Genomic DNA, 11583 nt, shown 5'->3' on the forward strand with positions numbered 1-11583 from the left:
TCGTCTTAGGCTCCAGCAAAAGGAGACGCCTCCAAGCTCATGACTCCATCTCCAGCTCTGCTCATTACTCAGGCTGCGCAGCAGGAGTCTCAGACTTAAGACCTAATTAGGCAGACAATTCATCAGACAGGTAACCTCACAATTAACTGCTAAGCTAACTCTTCTCCAGTGCGGAAGCACTGGTCCTTGACTCTGGTTTGGGGGGCAGCTGCTGGGTGACTGGTTGAAACCTGCAGGGATGAGAAAGGAAAGATGAAACTATACACACATTATTCCAGCGTGCTGTTGGCTTAGCAGCACCTGTTTTCAGGTACTTTGTAAAAGCTGAAGGGAATGATTCTCACATGAAATGAGAAGCTTGGCAGCCAAAATGCAGCTGTGTTTTGGCACAGTTGCTGGTGGTGAACTTCAACCGGTGCCATTTGTGAGAGCCCGGGTATATTGGAGACGCATCACTGAACCAGGAAAGTGACGGCACAGCTACTTGGAGTCGTGAGCACCCCTTGCCCTCCTGTGATGGATCTGCTTGCTCTGGGATCTGTGCTAAATTTCATTTCAGATAGTTATTCAAACCCAAATTCCTTCAGACCTGAAATAGGACAATAAAGTGGAAGAGTTGGTGTGTGAGGAGAAGTGGAGCTGTGAGTTTTCTGCCCCTTAACAGCATGACACGCCTTTTGAGCAAGGAAGTATCTCAGGCGGTTTGCAGTCCTCAGAATTTTCTTTGTTTCATTTGAGAACAGAATGCACTCATACCTTCCATGCATAAGAAAATGAATTCTTACATCTGCGTGCTGCATTTCAGATTTCTTGTGCTGAGTTTTACAGAAGAAAATGAGTGCTTATTGTATCTGGAAGGAGATATTTATGGGGCTAACTTCTGGGTAACATATGCTGGCTTGTGCCTTGTTTGCTCTGCTAGCTCTGGGCACTTAGAATGCTTTTTATCTTGGGATCTTGGCACACTATAAAACCAGCCTGACTTCCCCCATTGGGACAGCTGCGATTTATGGAGGCACCGTTCCATAAAGGGATTTGTGGCAGGAGACTTGGGCACAGTCCCCAAGTGAGGACAACAGAGGGCTGGAGACTCCTCAGTGTATTGTCCAGCTTAAGTGAAGAGAAGGCTTAACCTTTAAGTGACAGAGAGCCAATTCCCCAGACATCCTTGCTCTGGAAGTGTGGAGGCTAACCTGGAATCCTCCCCAAGACAAAAGGTAGAAAGCAGCAAGAAACTTGAGACTGTAGTGTTGAAAAAAAAAAGCAAAACTGACCCCTTGTCCTCCACCATCATGACTAAATAGACTAAATCCTGTACTTACTATGGGGAAGGAGGCCTTGCTCTTGGCAGTAGTCCCCAAAATACATGAAGTACTGGACCCTTCTCATAAGTTACCAGTACGCTAATGAGAAGAATTCTATCCCGGACTTTTGTATTAATAATAATGAAATACTGCAAATATATAACAGCTTTTGCAGATAGAATCAGGTAAGAAAACTGCTATTTTTTTTTTCCCCTCAAAGGAAATAACATTTCTTTAAATCCTAATGATTTAAATCCTTTTGGGGTCCAGGGAGCCTGCTGCAAGTAGAGACAGTTTTATTTTTGTTGAGGCTTTTGTATAATCGGTTCACAGCATGCATAAGAATTTCCTGAAGGAGCTGATGAAAATGCAAATTCTGGGCCCCACCCTGAGGATTCCAGTTCTTAAGGTCTGAGAATCTGCACCGTTACCAAAGCATCCCAGGTGTTTCCCAGTGTGGCCATTGGTCCACACCGAGAATGTTATCATTCCTGAATTATGAGATGCTATTCATATATTCTTTTCCAAACAAGTTAGGTGGGATGGGGAGAGCTATAGCCAAACAAGAAACCTAACATTGAATCATTTGTCTTTGGTGAGTAGTCTTTGTGTGGCATTTTTCCACGTTCAGTGACGTTTCTGTATCTCCTGGAATAGTCATTACCAGATGGCAAGGGATCAGGGCTGCCCAGGATCTGTTTTCTGTGTTTATGGTATAGGAGTAGGAGGTGGCTCTGTACATAAGTGAATGATGGAAGTTAAGCAGGCAAACAGCTCTTGGAGCATTTTCCTAACGTCATCTTTTCTTTCCTTTCCCGCTTCCTCGTGAAGCAAGACGATTACCATAAAGGAAAGAGAAGGTCATGGCCTGTTGCTTTGACTTTGGAATAAAGGCCATTTTCTATATTCTTTTTTTACTGAAAGAACAGTTCTTGTTGAGCCCTGGGCCTTAGCCAGACACTGTTCGGTGCGTTCTGCCATACGGAAATTACTAATCATATGTTTACTCTCTTCTTATTCAGCATGGCTGTAATTTAGACCCCAGCTGATCATAAAAATATATTTAAAGTACATTTTGTTGAAGGGATGTGACTGAACCACTGGTCACAGTGTTCCAGAGCTGCACAGGCTTGCCCTCCCTCCCCACCAAAGGCCTGGCTACTTCCTATGGGGAGGAGTTGGGAAGTCACATCAGCTCTTTAAGGGTGAAAGATGGAGTGAGTCAGCACTCGTCATGGTGTCCCTGAGATAACCTGGTCTGAATTCTGGCAAGGATTTTGTAGAGAAGCTGGAAGGCAAAGTACTCGTGTAGCCTGATTTTGAGGACATGTGGAGAAGGGCTGGCATTTTAGGGAACCAGCTGCCCTCTGCCTCTCCATTAAGACTATTGATTTCATAGGCAAGGGAATGGGCACCATATCCCTAACTTTCAGATAATAGAAGCTGCATAAAAAATATTCCTAAGACCAAATGGCATTCTTATATCTGGGGGAAAACATATGTTTTACATTTGTTCCCCATTCCCCAACTCAGAAAGATCCAGTTAACCCAGCCCTAGAACCACTATGAAGGGGAGGAAGAGAAAACCCCTGAGCTGCAGGTGGGCAAGAGCTGCTTTGCCCAGGGGTTCCAGGGGCAGCTCAATGCTAGCTGTCAGGGATCTCGTGCCAGCAGGGCAGGCCACTTACTTCTCATGTGTCAGGCAGCAAAGAGATTCTGGCTCTGACTGTATCTGCTCTGTTATGAAATGCTGAATGTGCTTAAATAAACAGGTAATAAAGGCAACACTCATCAATAAGGGGTTTAGAGAGTTCTCCCCCCAACACACGCCACCAAACCCTGTCTGAAATATGTCCCTCCCCAGATAAGCCAGCCCTCTGACAGGAAGCTTCATAAGATCAGCTTTCCTGCTTGGGTTTGTAACACCTGCCAGGACTGGAGTTCCGGTCCCTGGCTGATAAATCCGAGTTGAATGAATGAGTTGGAAGTCTGAGGGGTGTTCCCATTAGGAGGGGCAAGGAGAGGCCTGAAAGGGGCTGGGCACCCCCAACAGCAAGCTTGCTCCTAGTCTTATGTAGCTGACCTCTTAGGGTTACTTTGTGATCATTCGTCAGGCTGTATTCTCATGATTTATGCACTTTCCTTTGGGTGTATTAACTTTAATATTTTTTATTAAAAATAGAAACATTTTATGAATTAAGATATTCTTGGGGGAAAAAAAAAAGATTGATTTTTTTGAAGGTCAGCAGGAACAAAGAGATAGTGAATGTAAGACTGAGAACTCTGCCCTGCCAGTTCCTTTTTTTTTTTTTTTTTGTAAATGAGTTTATTTAAACAACAAGATGCTTGACTTGAAGGGAAAGCTATCTAGGATTCATTTCTTTTAGAGTAATTTATCCCTGCTTAAAGACAGATTGCCCTACATGTATCAGCTACGTACAAAAAAGTTATAAAATTGTCCTTGGTTTTACAATGATAAATGTAAAACATTAAAATTCTCGAATCGAACAAGGTATGCAAGAATTTTTATGTTGTTGTTGTTTTGTTTCTTTTTTTGTTAAACAGTGAGAGCAAAATAACTCCCTGGAATATAAAGATAAGAGCTGATGAGTATGCCACTAATGGAGAAAAGGGGGTATTTTCACAGAATCAGTATTTTTCCCTATCCCGTCTCCATTTTATGTCGATCAAAACATACCATTGGCCAGTTAGTTAAAAAATAAAATATACTTGTACACATACACCAGTTACTGTATGTACAATAAGGGAATGAGGAAGGGGAAAATGAAAGAATAGAGAAGCTCTTACTGCAATAGTCAGGATGTGGTGGGGCCAAATTGCAGTTTTCTAACTGAGAATGTCTTCTTGGTCTGGGAGAACAGAATTCTGGAGTAAAGTAGCAGGTTCCCTTTTTAGTAGACACCTCCTGTTTGCTACTGGACTACGTCCATTGTATCTTCATCTTCCATTTCTAGCTGTGCAGTTGTGTCTGTTCACTGATTGACTGCCTGTCAAATTGGAATCTGATCTGCCTCACTGACAAGCCCTGTCCTTCACAGTAGGCTTTCATTAGTTTACTAAGTGGTGTATGCCTCTTAAACTCTCACCCCAGAACCATCCTTCCCCACCACCTTCAAATTAATGTGATCATTGTCCTCAGTCTTGACTCCTTCCTTGGGCTTTTCGCCCACCATGGTGAGCGCTGGGGTCTCCTAGCTGCCGCTTCACAAAAGAGATACCACGTCCCCCCAGAACGAGCACACAGCCGGCACCAGGAGCGGCAGAAGAAGGCGGCCCCTGCCAGCTGTGCAGCTCCTCAGGTTCTTTTTCCCCATCATGGTGATCATGGAATCAAGTGTGCAGATGGAAATCAGCCTGGCTTCCCCAGGGACTGCAGGGAGTAGCGGTCCGGTGCTGACCTGTGTTACAGGTGTATTATGGACAGTACAATAAATCTTGATGGCATTAAGTTTGGGACGTTAGGCTGCAATTTGTTACCACAGCATAACTTAGGTTTTCTTTATTGATACTGGAATTGGCGCCAGGAAGTAGGTGCTGCTGTAGCCAAAGGGCTTAGCAGCTGACGTGTGGACACAGGGACAGTGTCATTGGGGGCTGAATCACAGAACACAGGGGACTATTTGAATGGGTCTTAGTTTTCCAAGGATGCTCAGTACAGGACCATCCTTGATGCAAAGGAGAGAAGGTAACCCACTACTGAGATGTCTTTGGGTACTAAGGACTCGATCTCTTTGGGAAGGAAAACCCTTTCCTGTCTATCTTGTGAGACTGATTGTGTCTTACAAACTTGCATTTCTCAAACTTGATCACACATCAGAATCCCCAGGAGGGATCGTAACAACACAGACTGTTGGGCCCTATCCAGAGTTTCTGATTCAGTAGGTCTTGAAAGAGGCCCAGGAACTGGCATTTCCAACAAATTCCCAGGTGATACTGATGCTGCTGGTCTGGAAACCACACTTTTGAGAACCACTGGTCAAGGGAAGAAGTGTTATAAGTGGACTTCCCCTTATCTCAGCCACAGGTGCCTGCTGGATGGAACACCTAAGTGTCTGCACTCTCTAATCTTTGTGGGATTTCCTTTGTTTGTTTGCATTTTCCTGTGATTTAAATCTTAAAGTTAGCTTGTTCCATGTGTGGAACTTTAGCTCCCCAATTTAAAAAGGAATTTTGCAAAGCTATGCCACTATTATCTAGTGGCAACTCTTTCTTTCTACAGCTTGTATAATAATATTGACTGTTTATAAAGCCTGTGTTCATCCAGAATTGGGTTTTAAAATTTGGTCAGAAGACTTTACTTGAATCACAGCAGTCTTGTAGGAAAAAAATAACCCACACATAACGCTGAGAAAGAAACCTTTATTTATGCTAATCCCACTGAGTATCTCTTTGTGTTGGCTTGTTCCCTCATGAATGCTCATTGAGAAGTCACGGTCTCCTCCTGAAACCCCAGTGAGGCAAGGAGGAGTGGAGTGAGGCAGGGAGGAGCGGGTGTGCAACATTGCCATCTCTCAGCTGCCACCTCTGAATTCCATCTCTGTGTTCTTACTCTACCATCAGGCAGAGGCATACAATGGTTTCCCTTTACAGAGCCAGGACAGTGGTCATCTAGACACTCATGCCAAGGTCGGAGAGACAGAGGCATCTGTGAGTGACGGCCTCTGGGGCCCTTGGGACCGGCAACCAACTTGAGGGATTTCCCTGTCTAAAGGCATGACGTGCGTGTCCATAGCCCCGGGGTCAGAGACTAAATCGAGATGAGTAAGAGGGAGGAGAAGTCAGTGTTTCATTGGGAAAGGGGGAAACTTGTTTATATGCTCCCCCACCTATAAATTAATCTCTCAGAGACAAGACTCACTTTCAGAAAGAACACTTGCTGACATTGATTGATGACAGGCCTTGAATGACCAAAGAATATTAATGAAGTTCCTCTATGTGCCTCACTCAGTCATTGTCAGAATATATGACCATATGTATAACCAAATAGCCAGAAGCTTAGTGTCTATCTTAAAAACCCTGCTCTGTGTTCTAGTCTATGTAATATTTAAAAAGGTAGGAGAGAGTACTTCTATTTATCTTCATGTGTCAGAGTTTGGGACCCCAGCTCAGGAGGCCAATAATCCTACAATCTCTAGAGCATAGTGAACTTGGGGCTATGAATTTGCTTTGCTAGGTTTTTATCTGTGCTTTTGATCTACACTGAAATTACAGAAGCCAAGCACTGCCACTACCCACCAATAAGTCTTACAAAGATTCCTTTTCAACAATCTGTATATGTACCGACCTCTACATGTATGTGCCAACATGAGAAATACTAACTGCTACAAACATCCCACTGCCTCCGGGTAGGGAAGTCACATATCCGAAGTCTACAAAAATATAGCTAGGTGTCACTTTTCTTCCCTTTGCTTCTCCACCTCTGTTCATGTGATGCCTAATAAGGAAGAATGACTTTTCGCTTGTGCCCATTTGCTGGCTTCTACCCAGATACTCACTTACTTACCCAGATATTAAATCCATCTAGAACTGAAGACCAGAGAAAGATATTTACTTTGGGGTAATCAATGCAAGTGAAGGAACAATCTACAGGAACCCATCTTATTTGAAGGTGAAAGTTGCTTCTAATAATTCTTCCAGGAGTGCATCCCACTCTCGATTTCTAACTGGGTGTGTCAGTTACCTATGGCCACGATAATGCTGTGTAACACACAGCTCTCAGCGCCTCTGTGGCATACAATAAGGAGGTACGGCTCACATGTCCCGGTGGTCACTGGGGTGGTTCTGCCAGTTCTGGCCAGTCTCACTCACTTCTGTCAGCTGATTGAGGCTGGCTTTGGCCAGGCAGCTGAGGCAATTCAGTTCTGTTCCACATGCCTCCTGCCACATGGATAGCCCAAACGTGTTCTCATGGCTGCAACAAAGACACAAGAAGGACACGTGGACAAGGCTCCTCGAGGCTTAGGCTCAGAACTGGCATGTCATCATTTCTGTGGCATTCTATCAGCCTCAGAAAGTCACAAGACCAGTTCACGTTCAAGGAGATGAGGAAGCAAGTTCTGCCTCTTGTGAGAACTGAAAAGCCACGTCAGAGTGTTTGGCTGAAGACAAAAAGTAAAGGATTTGGGACCATAAAATGCAGTAAATCTTTCACAGTGAGATCCTCCCCCAATTATAGTTCTGGCCAGGATTTGGTGGTTGCTTAAGAGATATACTGTCATTACCCTCCTTAAATACCTGCAGCAAAATGTGGAAGTAGCCAATCACATCTTCTCTTGAGGCTGGTGTTTCAGAACGTTTTTACAGAGGAGGCCTTACGTAAGTCCTCGGCATACCTTTATCACTGCCATGATTGTCGCCACAGGGGCGCCCCTAACTAGAGTTATCTGCCACAGAGCATCCAGTCACTGTGACAGCAGTGGACAGAAAACAGTGGCTTGTTGAACATCCTGGTGAGGTGGGGAAGGGGCCCAAAAGCAGCTGGGAGAGAAGAGTGTTGTCATGAAAGAGTCTTGGGAGCTTGTGTAAGGTGTGGAAGTGTTAGTTGCTCCACCATATCCGACTCTTTGCGACCTCATGGACTGTAGCCCACCAGGCTCCTCTGTCCATGCCATTCTCCAGGCCAGAATACTGGAGTGGGTTGCCATTTTCCTCTCCAGGGCATCTTCCTGACCCAGGGATCGAATCCAGGTCTGCTCCATTGCAGGCAGATTCTTTACCGTCTGAGCCACCAGGGAGCTTGTAGTAAATATTTTCCTTAGCATTGATTTACTTGGCTACACTGAGTCTTAGCTGTGGCAGGCAAGATCTTCACTGCCTCATGCAGGACCTTTCTCTGTGGCACGCAGACTCTAGCTGTGTCTCTCGAGCTTCGGAGCACATGGGCTCAGTATTTGTGGCACACGAGCTCAGCTGCTTCATGACAGGTGGGATCCCAGATCCCCAACCAGGGACTGAACCCGTGTCCCGCACACTGCAAAGCAGACTCCCAACCGCTGGACCACTGGGAAGTCCCCATAGTCAATAACGTTTGAGAAGGATCGGGTGAAGTACAATTGAGGGAGCAACTAGATGGCTCCAGTCTGTTCTTTCTGGAGAGCCTCCACCAGAAAGCAGGGGAGGAATTTGATCTCCACAGCCTCTGGCTTCCTTCTGGCAGAATCAGAGATGACTGGTGTGAATCACGTTGGAGCCCCTTAAGCATTTAGCTGGCAAACTTGATTTTCACCCCAGGCTGTGGCTACTTCCTGTGGCCAACAGAGAAGAGCCCTATAACCATTTCTGAATTCTTGTCCATGGAGTTGCTCTGAGGCAGTTTTACCACATAAGTCCAGCTCAGTCTCTGGGCACTCGCTAAAAGGTATCACCCATACCCTTTGATTGGGCTTCCCTGATAGCTCAGCTGGTAAAGAATCTGCCTGCAATGCAGGGGACCCCAGTTCGATTCCTGGATCGTGAAGATCCACTGGAGGAGGGATAGGCTATCCACTCCAGTATTCTGGCCTGGGGAATTCCATGGACTGTATAGACGGTGGGGTCGCAAAGAGCTGACTTTCCGAGTGACTTAAAAAAAAAAAAATACCCTTTGACAGCTGGCCCCACCCTAACATATAACACCGAGTGTGGACGTTGTTTGTACCATGCTGGGGGTATGAACGTCAAGGTTGGGGATGGGGCAGTTGGCAGAGAGGAGAGCTCTACCACTTGCTAATGAGGTGGAAGGAATCCCTTAATGGTATTGTAATCCTTCTGGCTTACTCTCGATATAAGCTGTCTACTCATTACTGAATCTACTGAAATACTGAAGCATGCATTCCTGGTCCCACTGGAGCACACAGCAGTCATCACCTTAACACTGCTACTCACACCTGACCTCAAGAACAAGGGTAGGAACTATGTTAACTATAGAACACGGTGAGAGCCACTGAAGATGATGTGGTTAACCAGCTGAGGCTTGAAGCTCCTGGTGCTCCAGGAGGAAGTCTGAAATGCCTGTTGGCCCATGGCTTCAGGCAGATTTGGAAGCTGTGCAGGAGCTGAGATGGATGTCTGCTCACATCCGTGTCAGGGAGGGAGGGTGCACAGGCCAGGCCAGGCGTCTCACCGCAGCCGATGTGCTTGGAGATTGTTCTCTGTGAATGGGCTCCGGGATCACCAGCGCCAGGCTCTGCTACTTCTGCAGCTCCTTTCTAGAGACCTCACTTTCCCCACAATCAAAACAGCACGCACAACCAGCCTCATGTGCTGAGGCTGAGGAGGGCGCCTGGTACAGGCTACAGTATGGCGGTTAGCACCTGCTCAGTGGGACAGATTCTACATGGCGTTCATGCAAGGCATTCAGTGACACATCTGAAGGGCATTGTGCAACAAGGGAAGAGAGGGCCTTTCCCGGTGGCTCAGTGGTAAAGAGTCCACCTGCCAATGCAGGAGATATGGGTTCGATCCTTGATCCAGGGAGATCCCACATACTGTGGAGTAGCCAAGCCCCTATGACACAACTATTTGAGCCTGCGCTCTAGAAACCAAGGCCCGCAACTCCTGAAGCCCACATGCCCTGGCGCCCATACTCTGCAAGAAAAGCTACTGCAATGAGAAGGTTGCACACAGCAATTAGAGTAGCCCGCAGTCTCTACAAGCAGAGAAAAGCCCGTGCAGCAAGAAAGACCTGGCACAGCCAAAAATAAGACTATTTAAAAAAAAGGGAAGAGAGGAGCTCTGTGTTGCCCCAGCAGGAAGGGGTCTGAGTCCTAAGCCAAAAATCCAACAACCAGCACACAACACATGTTTTTTTAAAGATATTTTGATGTCGACCATTTTTAAAGTCTTTATTGAATTTGTTACAACACAGCTTGTTTTATGTTTTGTTTTTTTAGCAATGAGGCATGTGGGATCTTAGATCCCCACCCAGGGATCAAACCCACACCGCCTGCATTGGAAGGCGCGGTCTTAACCACTGGACCACCAGGGATGTTCTCCCACTCAACATATTTAAATGGCACCCCGCATGAGACAGGGACCAGGAACTAAGTTCATTCAGCTAAGTCAACAAAATAGATGTTTGTTCAACTAAATAAAGCCTGAATAAGCACTGCTGGTCCCTCTGTTAGGGTGCTTGTTAAGGGATGTGTAGGCATCCTGAGGTCCCCGCCAAGGCTGAGTCGGCTGTCTCCACTTCCTCTGAGCCCTCCAGCTCACTTCATTCATCTGTGCAACCTGGCGTGTCAGCTCCCTCTAGTGGCCAGCGGTGAACACACCCTCGCATGAGCCAGTCAGGAGTTACAAAGTTGGGAGGAATGATGCTAAAGCTGAAGCTCCAGAACTTTGGCCACCTCATGCGAAGAGTTGACTCAGTGGAAAAGACTCTGATGCTGGGAGGGATTAGGGGCAGGAGAAGAAGGGGACGACCGAGGATGAGATGGCTGGATGGCATCACAGACTCGATGGATGTGAGTCTGAGTGACCTCCAGGAGATGGTGATGGACAGGGAGGCCTGGCGTGCTGCGATTCATGGGGTCGCAAAGAGTCGGACACGACTGAGTGACTGAACTGATAAGCACTTTTCACACATCAAATCAATCAGAAATCTCAAGGTTGAACCAGGCATAATCAATGGTAAAGTTCATGAACTTTGCATATATATTTGTGTGTGAGCACATGCATGCACTCCAGGCCACAAAGTAAGGTGTATTTGTTACAGGTTAGTGCCGAAGTTTAAAAGCCTGTACACCTAGGTCACACGTGATGGAACCAGGCCCTCCCCAGTTGTGGTTCCTCGTGGCAAGGAGGAAGCATCCTCAGGCACCCGTTTTGTTGACTCATTCTTAGGGATTTGGGGGCGGGAGGGGTAACACAAAAGCTGGAGAGGGCACAATCCTTCCTTATTGAGGAGAGAACGACGTAGGTGGTAGACAGCCACAAACCTGTGAAAGAAGTAAAAGCAAGTTACAGCGCAGCAGGCCCCTGGGAAGGGTGCAGCTGCTGCTGCTGCTAAGTCGCTTCAGTCGTGTCCGACTCTGTGCGACCCTAGAGACGGCAGCCCACCAGGCTCCCCTGTCCCTGGGATTCTTCAGGCAAGAACACTGGAGTGGGCTGCCATTTCCTTCTCCAATGCATGAAAGTGAAAAGTGAAAGGGAAGTCGCTCAGTCATGTCCAACTCTTCGCGACCCCATGGACCGCAGCCTACCAGGCTCCTCTGTCCATGGGATTTTCCAGGCAAGAGTACTGGAGTGGGGTGCCATTGCCTTCTCTGAAGGATGCAGC

At 46.6% G+C, this 11583-nt stretch overlaps 1 pseudogene; it reads right to left on the reverse strand.

Moving 5' to 3' along the window:
- Window positions 1-4047: 4047 nt before the first annotated feature.
- Window positions 4048-4594, reverse strand: LOC132659296 (small ubiquitin-related modifier 2-like; annotated as a pseudogene).
- Window positions 4595-11583: the final 6989 nt, after the last annotated feature.

This window comes from Ovis aries, chromosome 2 (genome assembly GCF_016772045.2).
Source record: "Ovis aries strain OAR_USU_Benz2616 breed Rambouillet chromosome 2, ARS-UI_Ramb_v3.0, whole genome shotgun sequence".
NCBI lineage: Eukaryota > Metazoa > Chordata > Mammalia > Artiodactyla > Bovidae > Ovis > Ovis aries.